This window comes from Tamandua tetradactyla, chromosome 8, assembly GCF_023851605.1.
Source record: "Tamandua tetradactyla isolate mTamTet1 chromosome 8, mTamTet1.pri, whole genome shotgun sequence".
Classification (NCBI taxonomy): Eukaryota; Metazoa; Chordata; class Mammalia; order Pilosa; family Myrmecophagidae; genus Tamandua; species Tamandua tetradactyla.
In genome coordinates this window covers 56,684,008-56,709,735 of record NC_135334.1, presented here as the reverse complement: position 1 = coordinate 56,709,735, position 25,728 = coordinate 56,684,008, and positions in this window count along the sequence as shown.

Genomic DNA, 25,728 nt, shown 5'->3' with positions numbered 1-25,728 from the left:
CTACAATTTTTTTCAAAAACTGAACATGCCACAACATAATTCAGAAAAATAATAAAAGATTTTTATTATTTAATGGTTTGGCAGTTCTACATAATGCTTTTTTCCTACATTTTTTGACAGTTTACTCTCTGATTACCTTTTGATCAGACAGTAATTTTGTAACATCCTCTCTGTAGAGAGAATAGAAAGATACTGTCTTTTTCCTCTTGCATGCTGATCAAAATTTAAATTTTATTATTATTAAGTGTTTGAAAAGTTTCTTTTAGTTTCACTAATATTATAAATTTTTAGACTTGCCAATTTTAGAAAAACCTTTACTAAGTAAGATTTCAGCTATTTTTGTGCAGTGCTTGTATTAAATACTCTCTGAAATGACAATATTCTTCAACCAGTTTGTCATCAATGTCCTATGTTGTCACTACCGATGTAAGTATTCTGTGTCAATCAGAAAGTGTTCCACTGAATTTATATAATTCCTTTCTCTACATCAACTGGATTATTAAATAATCAAAAGCCTACTCATTACTTTCTATTTAGAGTTTATCTCTTCTTTTTAAAGGAAGGAATTAAATGCATTTGTTTGTGATTTTAATTTTGTTTTTGTTACATTGCATCCCAATGTCAGAATAATTTCTGTTAATTTCATAGCTCATTTATTTTGTTAGTGTATTTAAATCTTCTCTCAGTTTAGTAAATCAGTGATCTGTGTTGATTCTACTACTTTAGAGTTGTTGGAGAGACTTACATGGGATAATATAAGTGACGAAGCTTTATAAATGGCAAAATGTTATGTTCTTATATATAAATATTCTCTCAAAACCCTCCATCGACCCCGTATACTCCAGGGTCTTGCAAAGTTCAGGGTCTTCCAGGTCAAAAGCACAGGGAAGGTTAAGTTGACTTCCTGGTTCTCTTTCTAAAATCTGTGAGGAGGGAGGGGGAGGGAAGAAGGGTAATTGTTTTTTATTGCTGTCAGTTTGCATCATGTTTTCTCTGTAGAACAAGTAGGATGATGTATAACACTTGAAGTTTTCCCCAAAAGTTTGCTTTTAGGAAAAAAAAAACCTCAGAATTTCCTTTTCTCTGCTAAGGAGTCTTTGACCAGGGTTTTAGTAGCTTACCCTGTTCCTGCAGCCTGGGTTATAGGCATCAAATCAAGGTTATTTTTGGTTTCTCACCCCAACCCTCATTCATTAATCCTAGAAATGTGTCCAGGATAGTAGCCCTGCTGGGCCAAGTGTGGCTGGCTCATCATTTTCCTTTGTCCATTTTTTCCTCCCACCCAGGCTCCTGTTCCCTGAAATTTCGTCACGTATTCCTCAAGGGTGGGCTTCCTGCACTGCTTCAGCCCTTCCGGAGCTTGGATTGAAATGCCAAGTCTAAAGCAATATACTTATTTTTTACCATTTTTTTTTAGTTGTGAAATGCAGCATATGTACAAGAAAGCAATACATTTCAAAGTACATTGTTAAGTAGTCATGGAACAGATTTCAGAGTTTGGTATGGGTTACGGTTCCACAATTTTAGGTTTTTCCTACTAGCTGCTCCAAGACACAGCAGGCTGAAAGAAATATCAATATAATGGTTCAGCAGTCATGCTCATTCATTAAACCCTATCTTCTCAGTAACAACTCCTCTGCCTTTGATCTTTCTCCCAGTTAAAACCATATACTTTTTTTTCATCTTATCTTTTTAATTTTATTTGTCAGATCTACATATTCTTTTCTATCTTTTACTTTTTATCCTTTATTACCCTTACTGGTACTCTTCAATTCTGTACCCAGTGAACCTGGGTGCCTAGTGGCCAGGGAGGATGTAGCTGTGTGGGTGCACTGATCTGGGGAGGGGTATTATTTTTGGTTTCTCACCCCATCCCTCATTCATTAATCCTAGAAATGTGTCCGAGGTAGTAGCTCCGCTGGGCCAAGTGTGGCTGGCTCATCATTTTTCTTTGTCCATTTTTTCCTCCCACCCAGGCTCATCATGATAAACTAAAAGTGGATATCCATGTAATGCATAGGAATAAGCTCCAGGATAACCTCTCAACTCTGAAGTCTCTCAGCCAAGAAACTTTATTTGTCTCACTTCTCTCTTCCCCCTTTTGGTCAAGACTTTCTCAGTCCCCCTATGTTGGGTGCCAGCTCATCATCGGGAGTCATGTCCACGTTTCCAGGGAGAATTACACCCTTGGGAGTTATGTCCCATGTAGGTGGGGGGAGGGCAGTGAGTTCATCTAGTGAGTTGGCTTAGAGAGAGAGGCCACAACCGAGCAACAAAAGAGGTTCTCTAGGGGTGACTCTTAGGCATAATTATACGTAAACTTAGCTTATTCTTTGCAGGAATAAGTTTCATAAGGGCAAGCCACAAGATCAGAGGTTCAGCCTATTAAATTTGTTGTTCCTACTGCTTGCGAGAATATAAAGAATTCCCCAGTTGGGGAAGTTTAATATATCCTCCTTTCTCCCCAGTCCCCCAAGGGGACTTTGCAAATACTTTTTTTATTCTCTGCCCAAATTTCTCTGGGATATCAGGACATCACACTAACCTGTACAAACCAGAAAGATCTCACACCCTATTCAGGATTCCATGTAATTATGGTATTCTAATAAACTGATCATAACAAGTTCAGTTAGATAGTTCATCACCTAAAGCATAATTTTTGCACCAAATAAACATCTTTTCCTTTGGTCTCACATAGAAGTTGAAGTTTTAAAATATAGACCATATCATCTTTTACCCTGTATTCTGATTTACCTTAGTCATATCCAGATCAGCTTCATTCACATCTCTAGTCGAAGTCTGATCACTTTTCAACTTTTTAAAAAGTTGTTGTGCGGGGTAATGCTGACTTTCATAGCTTCAGTGCTCTAACCTGAGTCTCACATGCCACATAAATACCCAAAGTTTCAGGGAACAACCAGATTATATACAAATAGCTCAGTATCTCAGAATTTAGAAATAACAGCTACAACTCTAGAATAGATGTGACTGCTGTAAAGTTTACAATCTAGGAACGTTTACAGTAGACCTCACCTGATAACCCATAATCTTGATTTCAATTTTCAAAGTTTGTATATTACAGTTAGTCCATATGAGTGAAGCATGATGTTTGTCTTTTTGTTTCTGAAATTTCATTCAACATACTGTCCTATGTTGAATGAAATTCAACAACTCTAGGTTCATTCACCTAGTTGCATTCCTCACAAAGTCATTCCTTTTTGCAGCTGCTCAGTAGTCCCTTGTATATATACACCACAGTTCCCCCTTCCATTCCTCAGGTGTTGTACCCTTAGGCCACCTCCATTCATTGTGAATCTGAATACTGCAGCCATAAACACCGGTGTGCAAATGTCCATTCATGTCCCCACTCTCAGTTTCTCCAGGTACATACCTAGCAACAGGGCTGCAGGATCTTATGGCCATCCTATCCCTAGCCTACTGTGGAGCCACCACACTGCCCTTCAGAAGGGCTGCACCTTTCAGCTTCCCTACCAACAGTGAACAGGCACATCTTTGTTCTGCATTTTCTCCAGCACTTGTAAGTCTTGTTCTATTTTTTTTTTTTTTTTTTTTTGGCATGGACAGGCACTGGGAATCGAACCTGGGTCTCCAGCATGGCAGGTGAGGATTCTGCCACAGAGCCACAGTTGCACCGCCCTTTGTTCATTTTTAAAAAGTGGTATTTTTACATCATATAATCCAACCTAAATAAAAATCAATGGTTCCTAGTATAATCACACAGCCATGATTTTGCCACCACAATCTATATGAAAATGTTTTCTTTTCTTCTGCAAAGAATCCCATATCCCACTCCCCACACCTCACTTATAAACATTTAATTTTAGCATATTGGCTTTGTTACATTCAGTGGAAGCATATTACGATGTTACTCTTGACTATAGACCCCAACTTGGATTGCTTCCATTTTTTCCTCTACATCTAGAATATCTAGAATATATAAAGAGATTCTACAAGTCAACAATAAAAAGACAATGTAATTTAAAAATGGGCAAAGGACATGGACACACTCTTTCATTTTCAACACTTTGCAATGTTGACATTCATTGTTCTCTCTCATACAAAAATATTCTTATATTTGTATGCTTAATCATCATCATTGTCTACTTAGGCATTCCTAAGTTATACTGTCTCAGTCTTTATCCTTATATATGCCCCCAGCCCTTCCCCCTCAACTATACTCATATTCAACTTCATTCAGTGTACTTATATTATTGTACTACCATCAGATAGTATTATGCTATCCATTTCTGAATTTTTACAATCAGTCCTGTTGCACATTCTGTACTCCTTTAGCACCAAAATACCCAATCTCTACTCTCAATCTCCTGTTAATCTGTGTTCTTAACTTTAACTCTTAAAGTTCACTCATTAATGTTAATTCTTATTAGTGAGAACTTCAGTGTTGTCAGTGCTTGCCTCATGCATTTGGGACAGTTGGGCTCAGTGTATAAATATTTATGATTGTTATGTCTTCTTATTGAATTGTTCCTTTTATTAGTATATAGTGTCCTTCTTTCTCTTTTAATTCTTTACTTTTGAAGTCTAATTTTTCAAATATTAGTATAGCTACCCCTGCTCTTTCCTGGTTGTTGTTTGTGTGAAATATCTTTTTTTCCCACATGCTCAACCCTTTCAGAAAAATGGGATAGCAGCCAGGCTTCCCCCAATCCCCAAGGAATGTGTTCCACCCTCTCAGAGACTTGGGGCACCATAACCCTTTCAGAACATCTGGACAGAAGGCCCGCCCTCTGCCTTTGGGGCAAACTCACCCACTTGACATTTATGGATGGGTCCTTTCTCCTGGCCCAAGATTTCATGGCTCTAGACCTTAGCTTCATGGTACTGCCTCTGAAGTCATTTTTCCTTCTATCTACCCCTTTTAGTCCAGACTGGCAGTGGTCCTGTTTATACAGATTCCACAACATTCTTGTTTGTTTTCTATGTAGTGTGCAGGGATCATAACTGTCAGACAGTAGAGCTTTCCACACATCTTTTCTGGATAACTCCATTTCCAATCCTGGGTTTTTCTGAAATAGCCGACTGGTTTCACGTTTGGTTAAATCCTCACATGGGACCCTATTCCCTGGGGTCTCACTTTCTGGAGCTCAGAATTTTCCAGGCAATAAATTTCTGTTTTCTTTGTACCCAAGTGTTCAGTTCTCAGCTTATCTCTTTCCTGTCACATTTTACTATAAACCACAAGAAGCAGCCAGAGTGCATTTTCCACACTTAGTTTGGAAATTTCTTATGCTAAATAACCAAGTTCAGCACTCTCAAACTCTGCTTTCCATCCACAAAAAATGCCTTCCTTCCAGTTTGCAAGGATATATTCATCATTTCTGTCTAAAGCCTTATCAGAAGTATCCTTAGAGTTCACATTTCTACCAACAGTGTCTTCAAAGCAATCTAGGCCTTCTTTATCAAGCATCTCACAAGTCCCCAGAATTTTCCCCTTATCCATTTAAAAAGCTTTTCCAACCTATTTGATATTTATAAACCACAGCAGCACCCCACTTCTCCAATACCAAAACCTGTATTAGTTTGTTAAAGCTGCCAGAATGCAATATACCAGAAGTAGAATGGCTTTTATAAAGGGAGTTTATTAAGTTCCAAGTTTATGGTTCTAGTGCTGATAATGTCCAAACTAAGGCACCAACAAGAGGTCACCTTCACTCAAGAAAGGCTGATGCCATCTGGACTACCTCTGTCAGCTGGTGAGGAATGTGGCTTGCATCTGCTGGTCCCTTGCTCCCAGGCTGCATTGCTTTCAGTCTCTGTTACCAGTGGTTTCTTCTCTAAGCATCTGTGGGCATTCACTTATGTGCTCTGTGACAAAACTCAGGGTTTAATCTTATCTTAGCATCTGCTAGGGCCAGAGATTTCTTCTCTTCAGGTTCTAGCTACTTCTGTGAGTCCTTGCTTAGTGCTGGGCCATTTCTTTCTTGATCTCCAAACATCTACATTGGCTCTCCTCTGTGGTCTCTCTAAGTGTTTCCTCTTTTAAAGGACTCCAGTATACTGATCAAGACCCACCTGGAATAGGTGGAATTGCATCTCTATCTAAATCAAAAGGCTACATTCACAATTGGGTGTGTCACATCTCCACACAGATAATCTAATCAAACATTTTCACCCTACAATACTGAAAGGATTAAAAGAAATGGTTGCTCCCACAAGATTGGATCAGTATTAAAACATGGCATTTCTTGGGTACATAATGGATTCAAACTGCACATACACCCTTTAGAGAATTGTCCTCATTAACTTATATACTTTGTCTCTCAGATATGTCTTAGCTCTACCCTTGCCTGGGGCAGTGCTGAACCCTGCAAGTGCTAACAGTTCTATCTAATGAACTGTTAAGGGAAAAAAAAGGGACAAAAAGCCAAAAAGGCTTTTCAGAGCTGGACTTGGCTCCCTGGCTCCCCAGGTTTGCCAGTCAAGAGCTGGAGTTGGGAGGACAAAGAACCTGAGGTGTAGGGGCGCACAGGAATGTCAGGTCTCGGAAAGCCCTTACACCCGGGGTGGGCGCAGGTCAGGCTTTAATATCCTGTCTTTAAGAAATACAAGCTTGGAGACAGTGAAAAACATCATAGAAGAAACAGGATGGAAAGACAAAAGGGAAAATTTGATCTCTGGTGATGGCCACTTGTTGGTGTGATAGCCAGGGAAAAGAATAAAAAGAACAGAGTTCCAGGATGTTACATGGGCTCTAACAGCCTACCTTGAAGGATTTGACTGGAAAGGAAGAGAAAAAGAACAAAGCCACATAGACTGAAGAATCCAGTCCCAAGGAAAATTGATCTGACACCAGGAAGATATCCATAGAACAATCAATAAGAGAACACTCCTCCCCAACCCACAGCCAGTTCAATTGCACCGTTTAGTAACCACCAGCCAAGACCTGTTCCCCTATCATTTGTTTTCTTATATCTTACCACACTGTAATTGATCTCTGTAAACCCAGGGCCAGTGTGATTTGTGATGGTGTGAAGAAACATTCCAGAATACCTGCAGAAATGCCAAAGGGAAATCCACAAAGGCTCCTTGTCACCTGGCCCAAAGGGAGTGGGAAGTCACAAAATGATACCCTCTGTTGCAGTACTCAAAATATTGAAATATGCACATCCAGATGAGTATGCTTGCATAGGTACGAGAATTAGATATGTTTCCACCACCGCCCCCACAGACTCAGGCAGATTTCTGTGATCACATTTTTTTTTTATTAATTAAAAAAAGAATTAACTGGCACAACATTTGGAGATCATTCCATTCTGCATATGCAATCGGTGGTTCTTGATATCATCACATAGAAGTGATCACTTTTTTCTATATACCTATCTGTTAGGCCTATGGCACAAGGGACTCATACAACCTCTGTAGTTCAATGACTTTTTAACTTTTTCCCTCCACATCATGGGACCAGCATTTTCTAAGACTCAGATGTGCTCCGCGGTCAGGTTTAGAAGTCTGTCCTAGGTTTGAATATAATGCATTCCACCAGTCACCACTACAGGATCACTTTGCTCTTTCTCGATTTGGTGATGTTACCAAGCTTGGCAGAAAGACATTCCCGTGGAGTGACTCCTTGAACTGGTGGGATACCACTTCTCTGTGTCCTTGGTGGTGTCAGGAAATGCAGCTGAAAGGCCCCATCATTTGAATTTTGCTGTTGATTTTCTCAAGGTATCTTGCAAGAAATATATCATCCATATCACAGCCCTACATCTCAAGTTTCACATGGCCTGATTCTACAAGATCAGCCTAGACTCTCAGTTTGTTTCAGACCCCCATGGGGAATAAAGAAAGGAGCTTCAACCTGACAGGCAAAGAAAGGGGCAAGTGTCCACAGCCATCTATTTGTCATCTTAACCCAAACCATCAGTTCTAATACACAAGTTTCTACTGAGACAAAGCCGAACTTGCTGCAAGACCTAAGAATGCTGAAAGCACAAACAGGGCCCATCTTAGACTCAGAAAGATCTAAGGAACAGTCACAGGAATCCTCTCCCATCAAGGGACTTTCCAGATCCTTTGCTACTGGGACAAGGAAGGAAGGGTGATGGAGCTGCATTGGACTGAAACCTAGTTGGACCTTGTTTGGTCTTTACTCTGACAAGGAAAGTCTGAGCCACTGGCCCCACTTTATTCTGGAGCCCACTTGCCTTCCAATAATGGCCATACTCTTGTCAGAGTCTCATGCTCAGATCCACATCATCCACTGGAATTCCTCGATTGAGTTCTGAGTCTTTATTAGTTTCCTAAGGCTGCAGGAATGCAATATACCAGAAAGGGACCCACTTTTAAAAAGTAGTTTATTGCATTACAAATTTGCAGTTCTAAGGCCATGAAATTAAGGCACCAACAAGAAGTTACCTTCATTCAAGAAAGGCTGATGCTATCTGGAACACCTCTGTCAGCTGGCTAGGATCTTGGGCTTCTGGACACCTCTATCAGCTGGGAAGGCAAATATGATATCTGCTAGCTTTCTCATCCAGGTTCTTGTGGGGGCAGTTTCCTTCTGCATCACCAAAAGTCTCTGGATATGTGGGCTCTAAAGCTTTTTCTGAAATGGTTCCCTCTTAAGGGACTCCAGTATGCAACCTGACATTGAGCGAGTAGAGACACTTCTGTTTGGAAGCTCCTAATCAAATTGAGTGAGTCACATCTCCATGGAAATAGCTTAATCAAAAGATCCCATCTAGCAATACTGAATCAGGATTAACGACCATGGCTTTTTGGGGTACACAATAGTTTCAGACCAGCACAGTATCCCAAACATCTTAAGAATAATAGATAATAGTGAGACCATCATCTTACCCCTCAGCCTCTAAATGTATTATGCATTTCCTTCTTTTGGGGAGACATATGCTACTTCACGTAGCTTCTCTCTATTCCAGGAGACATGGAATAGAGTGTCCACCAAGGCCAGCAGTCCTACTTCTTTGGTGGAGGGAACCAACAAGATGTTGTGAGTGATGCCTTGCTCATGGGAAGGCCTTGCCCAGAACACAGCAGAGAAGGTCTAGACCTAACACTCAACCCCACAAATCTTTCTGGCGTGGGTTTCAGCTTCTGACCAGGACCTATGAAAGAAAGGGCTGTACCTTAAGATCTCCTCCAGGAGGGTTGTGCCTTAAGATCTCCTCCAGGATCCCTGGCTGCATGGGAGATGATGCCGAGAGATGTCTGGCCCTGGCACTGTGGGATCAACAATGCTATCTTGACCAAAAGGGGGAAAAGAAGTGTAATAAATAAGGTATCAGTGGCTCAGAGAGTTCAAATAGAGTTGACAGGCAACTCTGGAGGTCATTCTTATGCAAGCTTCAGTTAGACATTGCTACCTGTCATAACTTGCCAAATCCCAACAAAACCATTCTAGCCAATCCTGAAGAACGCTTAGGGCATTATATAAGATTCTACAAAGGTTCCATGCACTAGGGTAACTTTCCAGAAGCCTACAACTTCCAGATTGGTCCCTAGACTAGATAAGTCCTGAAACCTAGAGGGACCAACCTCTACAGAATGTCAGCTAGATCCATTCCCCTACCCCGTATTACTGACAACCCCTTCCAACCTGAAAAAGTTAGAATGGGCATAGCCCAAATACCCTTAAAGAATGGGAGAAAGATCAAAGGTGATGGTAGAGTTATACAGAGAAAGTAGGGTTTAACAAATAAGTATGATTGCTGAATTGTTATATTGATATTTGTTTTAGTCTCCAGTATCTTAGAGCAGCTAGAAGTAAAAATGTAAATTGTGGAATTTTAACCCATACTAAACTGAAATCTGTTTTATAACTAATTGTTGCAATGTGCTTTGAAATTTATTGCTTTTTTTTGTATATAAATTATTTTTCTCAGAAAAGGAAAACAAAAAGTCGATTGTGATGATCAAAAAATATTTATTTCTTCTAAAAATACATATATTTATTCCTTCTAGCCTCCAATGTTCTGGAGCAGCTAGAAGGAAAAATCTGAGGTGACGGTATGATAGCCATTACAAACTTTGTGATCTGTCTTGTAATTATTTGTTGAAGACTGCTTTGAAAACTGCTTTTTTCTTTCTTTGCTTTGTATATATGTTATATTATAGAATTGAAAAATTAAAAGAAAAAAAAAAAAGAAAAGAGCTGGAGTTGGTAATATGTGGCTGTATGTGTCTCTATGTATTTCCTGATTCTATGTGTCCCCTTTTCTTGGGGTCCAGCCCTTTTCCAGTATTTTCTGCTGTTCAACTCAAAAAGGCTCTGTTTTTTTGTTTGTTTTTTTTTCCCCATGAGCGCCACTTCCTCTCTGCTGGGGCAAAAACTCCTGGTTTCTTTAGTGCTTACTCCATGTTTATCTGTGCTTGGGACCTGTTTTTAGCAGTCTGAATTTGTTGATTAATTCTGCAATTGGTCCTTGGTTGAGCTAGCTTCCTTGCTATAAGTAAAGTCTGTTTCTTTTCCCCTCAGGAAACCAGTCTGTTATGCCTGTGGGGCGGGGGTGGGGGGGGCACTGGCCTCTGAGACTGGAAGACTTAAATTCTGTGTGGGATCTCAGCCATTTAACCTGTTCCGGACTAGCGTATGATGTATATCCAGTCTCTAATGTCTCACCAAGAGTTGAAACAACTGGCTATTTACTAGCTGTTCTGGAGGATAAACTAAATTCCACACCTAACTATGCCACCATCTTGCCAAAGCAAAATAATGCGTTTTTTGTTTTTGTTTTTCCTCATGCAAAACATTTTTAAATTTGTACATTTAATCACCATCATTGTATACTCTAGGCATTCCTGAATTATCCCATCTCAGTCTTTATCATATATCTTTCCTTCATACATGCCCCACCCCTTCTCCTTCTATCATACTCACATTCAGCTTCATTCAGTGTAGTTACATTATTGTGCTACAATCAGATAGTATTGTGCTATCCATTTCGGAATTTTTTACAATCAGTCCTGTTACACAATCTGTATCCCTTCAGCACCAATTACCCAATCTCTACCCTATTTCTATTTCCTGTTAACCTGTGTTCTTAACTGAAATTCTCCAGGTTCATTCATTAATGTTAGTTCATGTTAGTGAGACCATACAGTATTTGTCCATTTTTTCTGGCTAATTTCCCTCAGCATAATGTCTTAAGATCTATCCATGTCATTACATGCTTCATGACCTTATTCTTTCTTACAGCTGCCATAATATTCCATAGTATGTATATACCACAGTTTGTTTAGCCACTCATCCATTGATGGACAATTTGGGCTGTTTCCATCTCTTGGCAATTGTAAATAATGCTGCTATAAACATTGGTGTGCATATGTCCATTTGTGTCCTTGCCCTCTTGTCCTCTGAATAGATACCTGGTAATGGGATTACTGGATCATATGGCAATTCTAAGCTTCCTGAGGAACCTCCAGACTGCTTTCCACAGCAGTTGTACCAACTTACATTCCCACCAACAGTGGGTAAGTGTGCCTCTTTCTCCATATCTTCTCCAGCACTTTCTGTTTTATTGATAATGGCCATTCTGGTAGATGTAAGATGATATCTTATTGTGACAGCAAAATATTTTTAAAGGAATATTTTTCTATTTGAAAACTCACACCTCAGGGATAATTACATAAAGAAAAAAATCATAAGGTGAATTAATTTCACTTGGCCATTCTTTTTAAATGAATAATGGAGCATACATAGCCTTAAAAATGTACTGTATTCTTATTTGCTTTTCTTTACCTTAGAGGGGTGCTATAGAGCAGAGAGTTACCACCTTTTCCTGAAAGTTTCCCTGATTCCCCAGGCAGAGTTAGGAGCTTCTTCCTTTCTCTCCTCCCACCCCCATGATCCATTGTTCACCTCTGTCACAGAACTCATCTCATGCTGTTAATTTGCTTGTCTGCTTCCCCAACTAAATTTCAGCTTTCTGGGGGTGGGACTATAGTTTCCTTCATCAATCAGGTCTTACTGCCTGCGAAGGCTCTCTAAATTCTCCCACCTGAACATGCCCCTAGAGTGGGTCCCAGTACTGACATGAACCTCAGCTGAGCTTTCATTGTCCTCTGTACACTGCCCTGGTGGCTCAGGTCTTCCCTGGTAGATCATCCCTGTTATAGCCATAGTCTGTTCAGCTCCCCCAGTCTAGGCCCTTGCCTGCTTCATCCCTTTTGGCCTGGATGAAAATGGCACTGGCATGTTGGTGGAGCTCTCCTGAGAAATGAGAGTTACCACCCATGTCAATAAAGGCAGGTGAGCTGATTTTCCTCGAAAGCTCTTCGGTGTTGATGTGTCCCCTTTAGACTGGCTCTCCAAGATGCCCCTGGAAGGGGAGATCTTGGTTACCACCCAATTGTTTGCTCATAGGTGGGTTTCAGTTTAGGGTTGAGGATGCCTAACTTTCAGAAGAGCTTGCAAAAGCCCAACAGTAGGGCTTTCCAGGGAAAAGATTCCAATTTTCTGGCTCTGGGCTGCTCTTGGTCAGTCTGACTCTACAAAGAAATAGCATCAAACAAGATGGCTATGGATGGCTTTTGAAAGGATAGGAAATTTGCTTTGTGGCAAATCATTTATTTTTCTTCCTCCCTCCATTTCCATAGCCACAAATAAACAAACACCACTCAATATTTCAACTAATTGAAGAAGCTGTAAAAAAAAACCCAAGAACAATGTAGTAAAAAATACCTATCCGTAATGTGTGGTTCTTCCCCAGGAGAAGTGCTGAGCAGGAAAGGCGAATATTCATTTCTGATGACTTGCAACTCTGGGATATTGTTCAGGTAGTGATTTTTTGATATGCCAAAGTGTTTCAAGCACTGCCCATCCTGGATATAGACTTCTTCTGTCTCAGAAAGGCAGATCTTCATTCAAACGCCTTCCAGTTTGCTCTTCTCTCTTATCAGGTGGGCCTAGCAACAACCATCTGCCATCTGGACCATGACTCTTGCCTTTTTCTGGGTCTCTTACTTTCAATCACGACCCTCCAACCCATCATCTACCTAGCAGCCAGAGTAATCTTTTAAAACAGATCATGTCACACTCGGCTACACGTCTTTTTGCCTGCTGCTTGAGGGCTCAAGCATTCTTCCTGTGGGAGCTTTCCATGCCTGCTGAGCATAACATCAAAGGTTCAAGTGTCAGTGGTTTTGTTGTGCACCATCAGTGGCATTCAGCACGCAGATTCAGTGCTAGCACAGAGCCTCTGTGGCACTGTTGGGATCTGGGGCAGTGAAGTCCTGACTATGCTGAATGTATCAAGGAGTGGTGACATGTACTGATTCTGAGATGAGTATCAGTATTCCTGGGAATTCCCAAAAAACATTTGGGAAGAAGTACTCTGTAAGAAGATTTACTTATTGAAATCAAGCCAGAAATAGAACTTGCCTGCCATCAAGGGTTTGTAATAAAATTAACGCAACTCTGATTGCACTCACTGACTGGTAAAACCCAGAACACTACATTTGCTTGTGCTTTTCAATATACAGAGTATTCTTACACACTTAATTTCATTTACTCTTCATAAGCTCCATAAGATGGCATCAGTTTCATTATTAATCTCTATTTTATAGATGAACTAATTGGCCAGGGTACCACATGGCTCCAATGCAACCCAATTATACTTTCTTTTGATGAAATCTTTTATTATCTTGGTAAGAAGGATAGTTTATTTACTCCTTGTCTTAATTTCTTGGCTGTGAAAATGAATGCTACACGATGGGTTGGCTCACTAACAGAATTTATTGGCCCTCTGTTTCAGAGGCCAGGAAGCTTGCTTCTTCCTCGTGTTGGTATCTTCTGGCTGGCTGGCAATCTTTGGGGTTCCTTGGCTTTTCTGTCACATGGCAATACACACGGTAGCATCTTTTCCTTTCTTTTCATGTTTCATTGACTTGTAGCTTCTTGTTCACCATGACTTCTCTTCCTGGGTCCGATTTCTTTTGCTGATAAAGACTTCAGTCATATGGGATCAAGGCCCACCCTTATTCAGTTTTATGAACATCTTAACTAATGACATCTTCAAAGATCCTGTTTACAAATGAGTTCATGCTCACAGGACCAGGGGTAGGAACCTAACCAGGCCTTTTGTGGGGGGACATGATTCAATCCCCAATATTCATCTAAGGTAGAAGTAGCACATAACGTTTTTGCTAGCTCTACCTCTTCCACTACTGAGCTGAACAAAGTAGGAAAATGCATCCACATATTAGTATTTTCAGTGTCTAATTCCTCATGTGTGTGCTCAGGAAATATCTGTTGACTGAATGAATATCTGTTGAACAAATGAATGAATGAATGAATGACTATCATGAATTTATGTGCTGAGTTGCTACTGATCCTTCCTGGTCAAGGATATGGACATGGTATAGGGTGACCAACTGTCCTGGTTTGCCAAACACTTAAAGTTTCCCTGGGATACAGGACTTTCAGTGCTTCCTCGGGATGAGGTGGTTGCCTACCATAGTTCCACCTTTCATGTGGATGCCCAAGCCTCCTTTTGGCTTGCAGTCTAATCTGTACTTGATTTAAAAACCAATCCAGTATGAATAACAAGAGTAAATGAGGTGTTTCAGGAGCAAGTGGCTATGATGATTGGATTGGAGATGGAGCAAGGGAAGAATGAGGGGCAGGGAACTAGCCTCATATGTCTGGGTCAATATCTTAATCCTTATTCCTTTCTGCTTCTTTAAACCTGGCTGACGACTACACATCGTTTGTCTCCTGGATTAATTGTTACTTTCCCTGGAAAGCCTTCCCTGAACTCATCAGTATTAGAGTAGGTGCTGTTCTTTGCCTTTGTACACCCTTCATACTTGCACTTATTTATATAATGTCTATATTCTCTTGGCTGTAAGCTCAGCCAGGAAAGGGGTTGAAATTTTTTTGTTCACTGCTGTGGCTTTGATGCTAGCATAATGCCCAGTATATAGTAGATAATGTTTCATGGAAGTGTGGGCCAGAGAGCAGAATATAAGATGATTTTTTAGCCCTTTCAGGTGCATAGGCGCTCAGGTTTAGAAAAGAGCGATGCAAAGTTGGGTGGTCCTCTGAACTAACCCAACAGGATGAAGTTACATTGTAATGAAACTTCAAAATGAATTATCTTCTCATCCAATAATTCAGCAAATATCTGTTGAAATCGTTCCCTGTGCCAAGCAATGGGCTAGAGAGAAATTAGAGATGTAAAGGTGAATAGCATCTGGTCTCTGACTTTGAGAACTGCATTCTGGAATATTCATGAACTTTTACTATGTGCTGAGCTTTATGCTGAAACTATAGACATGAGAGACATGGATGGCCCCTGTTATTAAGAAGCTGAGAGTTCAAAGAAATACAACATAATAACTTCTCAGCAGAGCAAGAAGGTGACAGTGGCAGCGTGTACAAGGTGTGCATGATAAATGTCCTTACGCTCAACCAGGGCAGGCTTCCAAGAGGTGTGATGGTGAAGGTTAAATAAGTTCAATAGGAGTTACCAGAGAAGGGAAAGAAGTATATGAGAGAGCACACTTACAAAAGAAGACCTAAGGGAGGGAGAGAGGTAACTGTGGTGAAGTATGCATATGGGGAGACCCCGAGAGCTGAGCTGGACAGGTAACTGGTTGCCAACGGGTCCTTCTGTGCGGAGGGTAGATATATGGGCCCATCTGGCTAGTGTGTGAAGTGAGAAATGGAAAATAGAGGTTTAAAAGTTTGGAAATGTAGGTCAGGGCTAGATCATGGCGGCCATGAATGCTGGGCTAAGGGGTTGGGACTTCACTCCATTGGAAATGGGGCTATTTAGGGAAAGATTTTGACAGAGGCAGGGCATGATCATTTGACTCAGAATTTAATTCTGTCTACTTTGTTCACCTCCTCCCTTTCTATCCCCTCCTCTCTGCAGCCAAGCTCTTAGCCAAGATGTACAGCATCCCTGTCAGCGAGAATTATTCTAGCTGCCCTTAACTCCCTTCTACTACTTCCTACCTCCTCATTAGTGTATCCTCTTCTAGGTGTCAAAGCTCCTGATAAGGGTAGGCAGAAATAGATTTTTGATAACGATTTTCTGGAAGGGAAAAAATCACCTTGAGTGTGAAGTGTTGATCTGTTTAGCTTCTTCTGCCAAAAGCCAAGGGGTCTAGGTTATGAGATTAGCATACAGATGACCTTGCTCTTGGCTCTTTGTTTCAGCTTTGATGAGCACACATGGGCTTCCAAGTTCTCATTATATTAGTTGCTCTTGTACTCACTCTTCCCCACACCCAAAGAGGAACAGGAAGCAGCTCAGAAAGTGATACAGATGCAGCCCATTCTGTGGATCTGGTCAGCCTCAGGCTGAGTTAACCAGAGGGAACAAGCTAGTGCATGCTGTGCAAGGAGCACCAGGCTGGAAGCAAGAGACACGTGTGGCTCTCCTACTGCAGATCCCGTGCCTTGGTGCCCCCTCTGAAAAGGACATCTTCAAGATCTGATGGTCTTTGTAATGGCTTAGCTTAGGTGCTAAAGTGAATTGTTCATTCATTCACTCATTCAAAATATACTGCGCATCTGTATTTGTGGTCAGTTTTGAGAATTCAAAAATGGAAAGCCATAGCTGTACTCTCAAGGGAGAAGACACACAATTGTGATTACATGTAAGTCTATGATAGGATAAAAGTGGAGAGTGAGGAAGGAGACTGCTGTCTCTCCCATGCAAGGTGATTGGGCTCAGGTTCATTTCAATATATTTTAGTCTTTATAGGAAAAGTACATTATGAGCCTAGTAGAAACTGACCTATTTGCCTATGCTATTCCATCAGCCTGGGATGCACTTGCCCTGTGGTTTGCCCATCAAGACCTACGCATTTTTCAAGTCTCAGCTCAAATCCACCCTCCCTGTGAAGCTTCCATGCTTACCCAAGGCAGGACTGAAGGTTTCTTCTCCTATATGCTTACACCATGGGATCCTTTATTTCAGTACCGTCTCACCAGGTTATAGCAGCAGTGGCATGTCTGCTGTAAGCTCTTAAGGGTGGGGGATTGACTTTGGCTCTTTGAGTCTTCAGCTCTCTGCGTACATGTAGTAGATTCTTATTCAATTCCTGGATGAATGAGAATGAATGCAAGGGGCTACCCATTAGCTTGGGCAGATGTGCATTTCACATTCCAGGTCACTGGGCAAGTCCAGAGACTTGGAAAGCAGGGAGATGAGATAGGTTGAAAACCTGTGAATAGCGGTGTTATGTCTTGGGGAAAAAGGTCCAGAAATGTAAATGGGAAACAGATGTGAGAGCTACGGATCCAAAAAGGTCCTGGTAGAATTTATGCTCAATTTGGTTGAAAATTCAAAGGGCATTTAAGGTAGGACAGTGACACCTAGTGGTGGAAGAGGGAGCACCGGATGTCAGGCTCCGTCCAGCTCATCTCCTGAGGTGGGTTAGGACAAGGTGATGACGCCGGTAGACCTCTGCAGTAGAAGTATGTTGTCCCAAGCTCTGACCATCGACGGTCCACTGGTCTCCAGGGTGGATGGGGAGGAGATGGACTGAGTGACAAAGTCAAACAAACCCAGTCTCTGATTCTGTGATGGTCCAAACTAGATGATCTGGCCCATTGCTCAACCTCTCTGGGCTGAGAGAGGAAAAAGACAGGCCCCGAAATGCATAACAAATTAGCCACAGAGCCAGGACCAGAAGCCAGGTTTCCTGATGCTCAGAGAGATGTCCATTCCTTTCCCACCCTTCATCTCCCTGAAGGAAGGACAATGTTGATTTCTACCCTTCAAAAGGGTAGATTACATTAAAATGAGCACTGAAGCCAATTTGAGGAGAAACAAAACATTTAGTGGGCAAGTTTGGAGACTGTGCCTAAGGGAGAGTCTTCTCCTGAAGAACAGAAGCAGGAATGGGATGGGGCTCACTGGAGAAGCCACACCTTCTCAGCATCCTACCCAGCACCTCAGGACCAATCCTAGAAGTAGGTTTTCCCAATTGATTGAAAGATGGATTTGAAAGTTCACACCAACAGTATAGGCTGGCTTCATCGGTTGCAAATGATGCCTAGTAAGTGCAGTGGTGGGAAGCCTGGCATGTATTAGAAACGTCTCAGGGGCCGAGGCACGTAGAGGTAATGTCTTACCCCAAGCTGCAAAGACAGCATCCACTGAGTGAATCGGCCACTATTGTGAGAGGAGCTGGGCTGGGCGCTGGGAGGAAATTCACCAGGTAGACTCCTGTCAAGGGGATCTGGCTAGGAGAGTCTGTTCTCATGCTTTGTGCCCAAGGGACTTGTCCCAACAGAGTCGTCTTCAGTGGCTTCCTTGCTGCCAGGCATGGAGGCCCAGGCTCTCTTGGACAGTCTGAGCAGTTCTTTTTGAGCAGTTCTTTTCCACAGTTTCTACTCTTTTGCTGCACACACATAATTCTCCTCACAACCTAAGTGCTTTATCTGCATGGGTTTTCTTTGGGCTTCTCCATGAGACATAGCTTCTCTTGTCATCCCCCAGTTCTGCATTTCCCTCACACTGTCCCACGCTCCACCATGGCCAGGACAGGTGGGAAGCAGCTACCTCTTGTTTCTAGAAAGTTTTCTTGTCACTACAAATACAGAATGGGAAGCAAAGTAATGTGTTTGCTGTAAAACTTGCTTGAAGTACTTGCTGAAGAGAAGATACAATGTCAAGGTACTCTCGGGATATGCTCTTGTGGTTTCTCTAGAGTCCTTCCCTTCAATGTTTGGTTACTCATTTTAGCAGCTGATAGAATTCTTACTTTATTTATGGCCCTGAAAATATTGGTATTTCAGAGACAAAAGAGGTCATGTAGAAAATGACTAAATGCAAATTGCCTGTTAGTCATTCTCATTAGCATTAGGATCTATATTGAGCAAAATTCATATAACATTAATTGTTAATATTGTGCTAGGCACTTTGTGGGCATTTTGTCCTTTAATCTCCACAGCAATATTTGTAAGTAGATGATTTTATTATCCCAATTTTGCAGTTGAGAAAACCAAGGCTCACAGACTTGCCCAAATCTCACAGTACACTGCAAGGTCCTTGGAGGCAGGGAGTTAGTCTTACCTCCTGCTTTCTCCCTTTGTCTGATACAGAATCCTAGAAAGAGAAGGGCCGAACAAGTGCTGGTTAATGATGGTGAGATGACAATGATGATTTCTGACTAAGACGTGAATTCTCCCTTAATCTTACGATTTACTCCTTTAGCCCAAATGTAATCTGAATGAGAATCCTCCCATTACAAATGCTTTGGAATATATCCCACACCCAATCCGGGTTTGGGTTGAATAATAGGGTCCCACTTTTATTGTTGCCTCTGTTATCCTATCTGGAAAATGCAGACAAAAACACATGACTATAGGGGAAGTGTGACAGAAAGTTACATCATGGATATAAAACACTTTCGTAAGCTGTGAATCATAATACATGTGGAAGATGCTATTTCTACTTAATACTCTGGTATCAAGTATGAATAATAATGTCCACACTTAGACGAAAGATTGACCACCTTCTGTTTCTTCTGGGAATAAAGTAAAAAGGTGACCTCACCTGTGTTTGCATCTTAAAGGTTGAAAGAAAGAACTTTAGCTGTTCTTTTCCTCTATTGATTAAGCTTGACTTTTAAGTCAATTTTCTTCTTTTTTTAAAAAAATTTTATTAATAAAACCAATCAACATATAACATGAACAGTCTCAACCTATGAACATTCCATAGTTGGTGTGCAATCAGTGGCTCACAACATCAACACATGGTTGTAGATTCATCACTATGATCATGTCTCAGAACATTTGCATCACTCCAGAAAAAGAAGTAATAAGAGAAAAGAAAAACTCATACACACCATACCCCTTACCCCTCTCTCTCATTGATCACTAGTATTTCCCTCTACCCAATTTATTTTAACATTTGTTCCCCCTATTATTTATTTATTTTTAATCTATTTTTTAAGTTTATTTTCTTGATGTGTCCTATTTTGAATATCAGAAGTTGAATATTATATTCTTAGTATTATAACCCTAATCACTTACATCCAACAATAGATGGCTTTGGGCTGACTATAGAGAAAATTCATTATACCTTAAACTGGTGCTAATCAAAGTGGGGTTCTTGGACAGGTCCTTTATTCACAAACTTTTTGTTAGTAGTCAAAATAAATTTAGAAATTGACAGCAAGCATTTAGAAAAATTACATAGCAATTTGACAGTTATTTTTATGTCTGTTGAATGTAATAAAAAATGGAGCTTGCATTTATTAAATTTCATTTTTTAAACAATATATCTTGTATTTTCCAAAAGAATAATCTGTGAGAACTGAAAAGTTTTAAAAAGGGTCATTCGCCACTGATAATTTTAGAAACCCTGCTTTAAACCTCAAAAGGAGAGGCTTGATAGTCTCCTATGTTAAGGATTCTTCCTGTTCCTAAGAAAACATTTTCACCTCCTTCTCAGGAACTGCACCATGCGGTATGATGTAGAGCCTGAGTTTGAGAGGCCACGAAAGATCCCCTATACATTTACCCCACAGAAATAAGTGCTGACACCTTTCATTTGTGAATTCAGGGAGGCTCCACAAGTGATTATTTTTCCCATAATAACAAACTACGCTCCTTGGTGACTCCTGGATTTCCTTTCTACATATAGAAGTAACCGGCGAAATGTTAAAAGCTATGGATCATCAGGTATCTCTTTAACATATAAGGAGGAAGCTGTGGCTCAGAGAGATTAAGTAACTTGGCCAAAGCACACAGCTGTTATAGTTTAGAACTAAGATTTAAATCAGCTCTGTCTTACCCTGGAGCACATGATCTTAGTGGGATGGGGTAGCTTCCTGTGGTTTTCCAAGTTACACCACATATTCTCTGCCAAAAAAGCTGAGGGGCCTGGGGGAGGTCGGGTGGAGGAGAGAAGGGTGATCCAGCGCATTCAGGAGGTAGAGAAGTGAGAACAAGACATAATTGTCAGACATGCAGGAGTTAAAAGAACTCTGAAGGGCGGGCCACAGTGGCTCAGCGGGTAGAGTCCTTGCCTGCCATACTGAGACCCAGGTTCAATTCCCAGTGCCTGCCCATGCAAAAAAAAAAGAGCTCTGAATGTGAAGAGCAGCCCAGAGCCACAGCTTTCAGAATGTGAGAACATCATTAGAGATTCCAGAGATGGTTGGCTTTCCCCAGTGGGAAACAGAGGACTTCATGCCTTACACCATTACTATTGACTTACCAGTCCGTCAGGTCAGAGGGAATGAGGATATCATTTTCGAGCCTGTCAACTTTCTAATCCAGCTCCACCCTCACTGCACTGTCTCCTGAGGAATTTCTAGCCATCAGTCATTCTTTCAGGTCAGACCTCTGCAGCACTCTAACAAAGGGATTTTCACCAGACACACTCTATTACCTTAAGTGTATTGTAAGCACTGTTTTGGATGTTGCATACTTAAAAAATAAATAGGACTATTTTAGCCCAGGCCCTCATCCACTTCCTTCAGGAGGCAAGCTGACCTTCTGCTTCCTTATCACGAAGTCTCTGAGGTCCATTGGAAGGAAAGGCTGCTGGCAATAATCAGACCACCTGGGGAAGGAGCCGCCTGTTGTCCCAGTGAAGAGTAGGATTCGACTGGCTATAGGGAAGCCACAGGGCTAGGAAGCCAAGGTGATTCAAATGCTCTGCCTCGGAAAGGGATATTTTCACAAATGTTGCAAGCCGTTCCAGCTGTAGGGTCACTCTGATGACAGATAGAGGTCCTCTGAACCTTTTGTGGAGACTTTTAGGAGTTTCCTCACTCATTTTATGAAACAAACATTTCACCTGTTTGGGCAGAAGGATTTTTCTGGAGAAATATTTTGCCATTTTTTCAGTCATGAGTGCGCGCGTGGTTGGGTGATATGCAGAGATGACAAGGCTGGTCATGCCATTTTGTCTACTGGATCAGAAGTTCCTATAGACGAGCTGCATTAGAATCGCCTTGGAGTTTAAACTGTTCACATTCCTGGGTCCTCACTCCTTGAGATACTGATTCAGGAGTCTGACCTTATATCTAGGAATCTGTATTTTAAAAATCTCTCTGAGGTGTTGTAACATGCAGCCAGAGTTGGGAACCTCAGCTCCTCATTTTTCCTTTGCTATTATATATACCATCAATAAATATTCATTGGCCACTTTACCTGTTTCACAAACCGGGACAAGACACATAGCAGGCATAGTTACTGTCCTTCACTATTCTATGGTTTAAGGGGGCGAACAAACTGGAACAGACATTTACCATAAAGTGTGATAATTGCTTGAGTAAAATCAGGCCAAGGAGCACTGAGAGCATTGAACCCACTTGTGGGTGGGAGGTGGGGAGTGAAGTTGGGGCAATGGCTTTCAATTGCACTGATTTCTGCCCCCCAGGAGATGTTTGGCAATGTCTGGAGACCTTTTTTGGTTGTCCCAGGTTGAGAAGAGGTTGCTGCTAAACATCCTGTAATGCACAGAACAGCACCCCTGCCCCCTAACAAATAATCATCTGGTCCTAAATATCAGTAGTGTTGGGTTGAGAGACCCTGGCTTAGGGAAAGCTACCTAGGGATTGAAATTGACCAGGGACAAAAGGTAGGGAGTTGGTGATGGGGAGGGCTACTACAGGGCAGAGGAAATGGAATAACTGAAGGCACAGAGACTGAGCAGGCACATCCTGGGAGATGTGGAGCACAGTTTGCAAGCTGCTATAGGGAGGAAGCCAAAGCAGTTGAACTAGACTTGGGTTTCTCCACATTGGATGGTAGATTTCTTCTTTGAGGCTAGGGGAAGCCACTGAGGGCTTAGTGGTCAATTATAAAAGTAAACTTGCATTTTAGAAACAAAATTCTGATATAAGTTTGAGTAGTGTACTTGAATGGGGAGAAGGAGGGATATTTAGGTCTCTGAATACAGAGAAAAAAACAAACATTTCCAAACCTACAATAAATCCAAGAGGGAAACGTGACAGATAGGGAAGCAGTGGGGAGATGAGGGTCTGTGGGGAACTCAGAGAGGTTAAGCAACTTGCTTTAGAATGCACAGCAAGTTTTGGCAGATCTGGAAATTTTGGCTGAGGGTATTAGAGATAAATGTCTATCTATCTATCTATCTATCTATCTATCTATCTATCTATCTATCGTCTATCTATCTATCTAGATATCACAGGCTGCACAACTGCTGAATTCCCTTACGGTTCTTTCTTAAACACTACCTATAGTTGAATTTTCTCCCTGATAGTAAGAACTGGATTGTCATTATTACTGTTACTTTATTTCCCACAATAACCCTATGAAATTGATATTATCTCCAGCTGATAAATTTAAAAACTGAGATGCAATGATGTTAACTTGCTCAATATCTAATAGATAGTATATCAGTTAGTCATTGATGCATAACAGAGTGCCCCCAAATCAATGTTTTATTGCTGCTCATGAGTTTATAGCTTGGTTGGGTGTCTTTGCTGATCTTGGCTGGGATAACTCAGCTCTGTTCCACATGAAAAGGCTTTGGTGACTGGAAGTGAAATCCCTCCACCGAAAGTTGCCCTCTCTGTCAAGCGCATTAATAAATAGCACCTATAGCAGATGGGACTGGGGCTGGAGGTGTGAGAAAGGGAAGTGGGAAGATGATACAAGGAAGGAAAAGGGGTTTCAGTTGGGGTCTTCAGCTCTCCTTTCCGAGCAAGAGAGATTCTGATGTGGCCATGAGGCTTGCATGGTACCCAGGCAAGGTGGGGGATCAGAATTTAATGAGAGTAATTTCAACTGAGGTCATGAAAGTGATCTGAGGCTCAGTGAAAAGGATAGTAACAACACAGCAAACACGCTTGCTACTACTTGGAGTTGTTCTGGAGTTGATATGTGAAGTACAGGTCAGTGGCCCAGTCTTCATTTTAGAGTGCCCTAAACACTCCCGGGCACATCTTTGGAAAGTGGTATCTCTGAAAAAATAACAGACAAGTTCCTCATGGCTTTTTCCATAGTGTCTCCTACCAGTCATTGCTCTATCTGTGCCAGAATCACCTCTGGTTTGTATTAAACGCAGAGATCCCTGGATATCACCTGAGCATTAGACTCTTTGGGATTAGGCCTTGGGAATCTACATTTTAAACAAAGTCTGTAGCTGATCCTACTGCATTCTGAAGATTAAAAGCCACTGATTTCTACCCACCTTCAATCAGCCCAACCTGGGTCTCCACCTTTGGCTACTCAGGTGAAGTGTGTGAAGGGTGGATAAGGGTTCTGGACCTGTCTACCCTCAGGTTTCTTGTCAAGACTGAATGAACTTACGTAGGGAAAGCACATTCAGGACACGGGCACCACCTCCCTGGTGGCCTGTACTCAAGGCATACAGAACTGGCTGATCATGACCTTCTTCCCCACTGAGTATTGACAGAGCCCCAAACCCTCATAGCTCTATTCTGGGCAGCCATGGCACTCCCGCAGCTGCCCCCATGGGATAAATAGACTGCTCTGGGCTAAGGGATGTGAAAACATACACACCATGATGATTAGTTACATAGTCACCAACAATGAGTGTTTCCTGAAACACTTTTCTTGACCCAAGAAAAGTACATTCTGACTACAGTCACGAGGAAACATCAGACAAACCTGAACTGAGCGACATTCTACAAAAAATTGCCATGGACTCTTCAAGCTGTCAAATTCACAAAAGACAAAGGTAGACTAAAGGATTGAGCATAGTGGAAGAATGATGAAAGCATCGTATCACTACAGTTTTTCTGTTTTCTTGGAAATACCCTGGTGAGCTGCATTTTAGTTATCAGTTATGGAGACTCTTCTGAAGATAGGTTTCTTGCAATACACTCTGTGAGACTGACTGAGGACATTCCAGGTATGAAGATATAAGAAAACAGGTCTGGAGAAGGGAGTGTCATCCTGCGAGGTCCCTAAGCCTGGGTGGGACATCTTGGGATCTCTGGGCAGCAGAAGATCAAGGCTGTGTGAAGGAGGAAGTGAGGAGCCCTGAGGTGGATTGGAAGAGGGAGGCTTCTACTCAGGCTCACCTCCAGAGTCCTGTGTCCCAGCTCCTCTGGGTGACTTGAGCAGGTTGCTTCCCAATCATTCAATAAATATTCATCAGATGATATCAAGTGCCAGGTGCTTTGTAAGGTGCTAGAGCTATGGCCATGAGCAGGATTAACAATCCTACCCTCGAGGAACTCCAAGTCTAACAGGGAGGTTGGCATGCAGACAGAAAGGTAGAAAACCATTAGGGAGAGTGTAGGGACTAGGGCTGACTACATCAGCAGATCCCATCCTCACTGGGGGATGGTCATGGAGGGATTCCTGAAGGACGTAAGGTCCAAAGCTGTGATCTACATCTTAGATACAAGTATAGCAGGTAGGGGAGCTTTCCCATCTGCAAAATCACAGGGTTGGATTTGATGATGATTAAGATCCCTCTGACTTTATTTCATAACTGTTACCCCTCTAGTCTTTAACCCTTTCCAGATAATGATAGATTTTGGTCCAGGGGAGAACAGCACTTGTCTTTCTTCACTCTGGATCTCCTGGCATGATCCTTCTGGCTGATGAAGCATCTCTGCCAGGCCTTTGTTTATGTGACTCTCAGCAGAATCGAGGGACTGAGACATTTTGCAAGCAGAAGGACCAGTTGAGAGCAATATATTCCTATGGGGAAATAAGAGAGCTTGTTGGAGGGGACATAATGGCTGTGAGAATTGAGAGCAAAACCTTTAACCCTGGCACTTTGCAGAGTGTTTGGGCAAACTGATGTTACC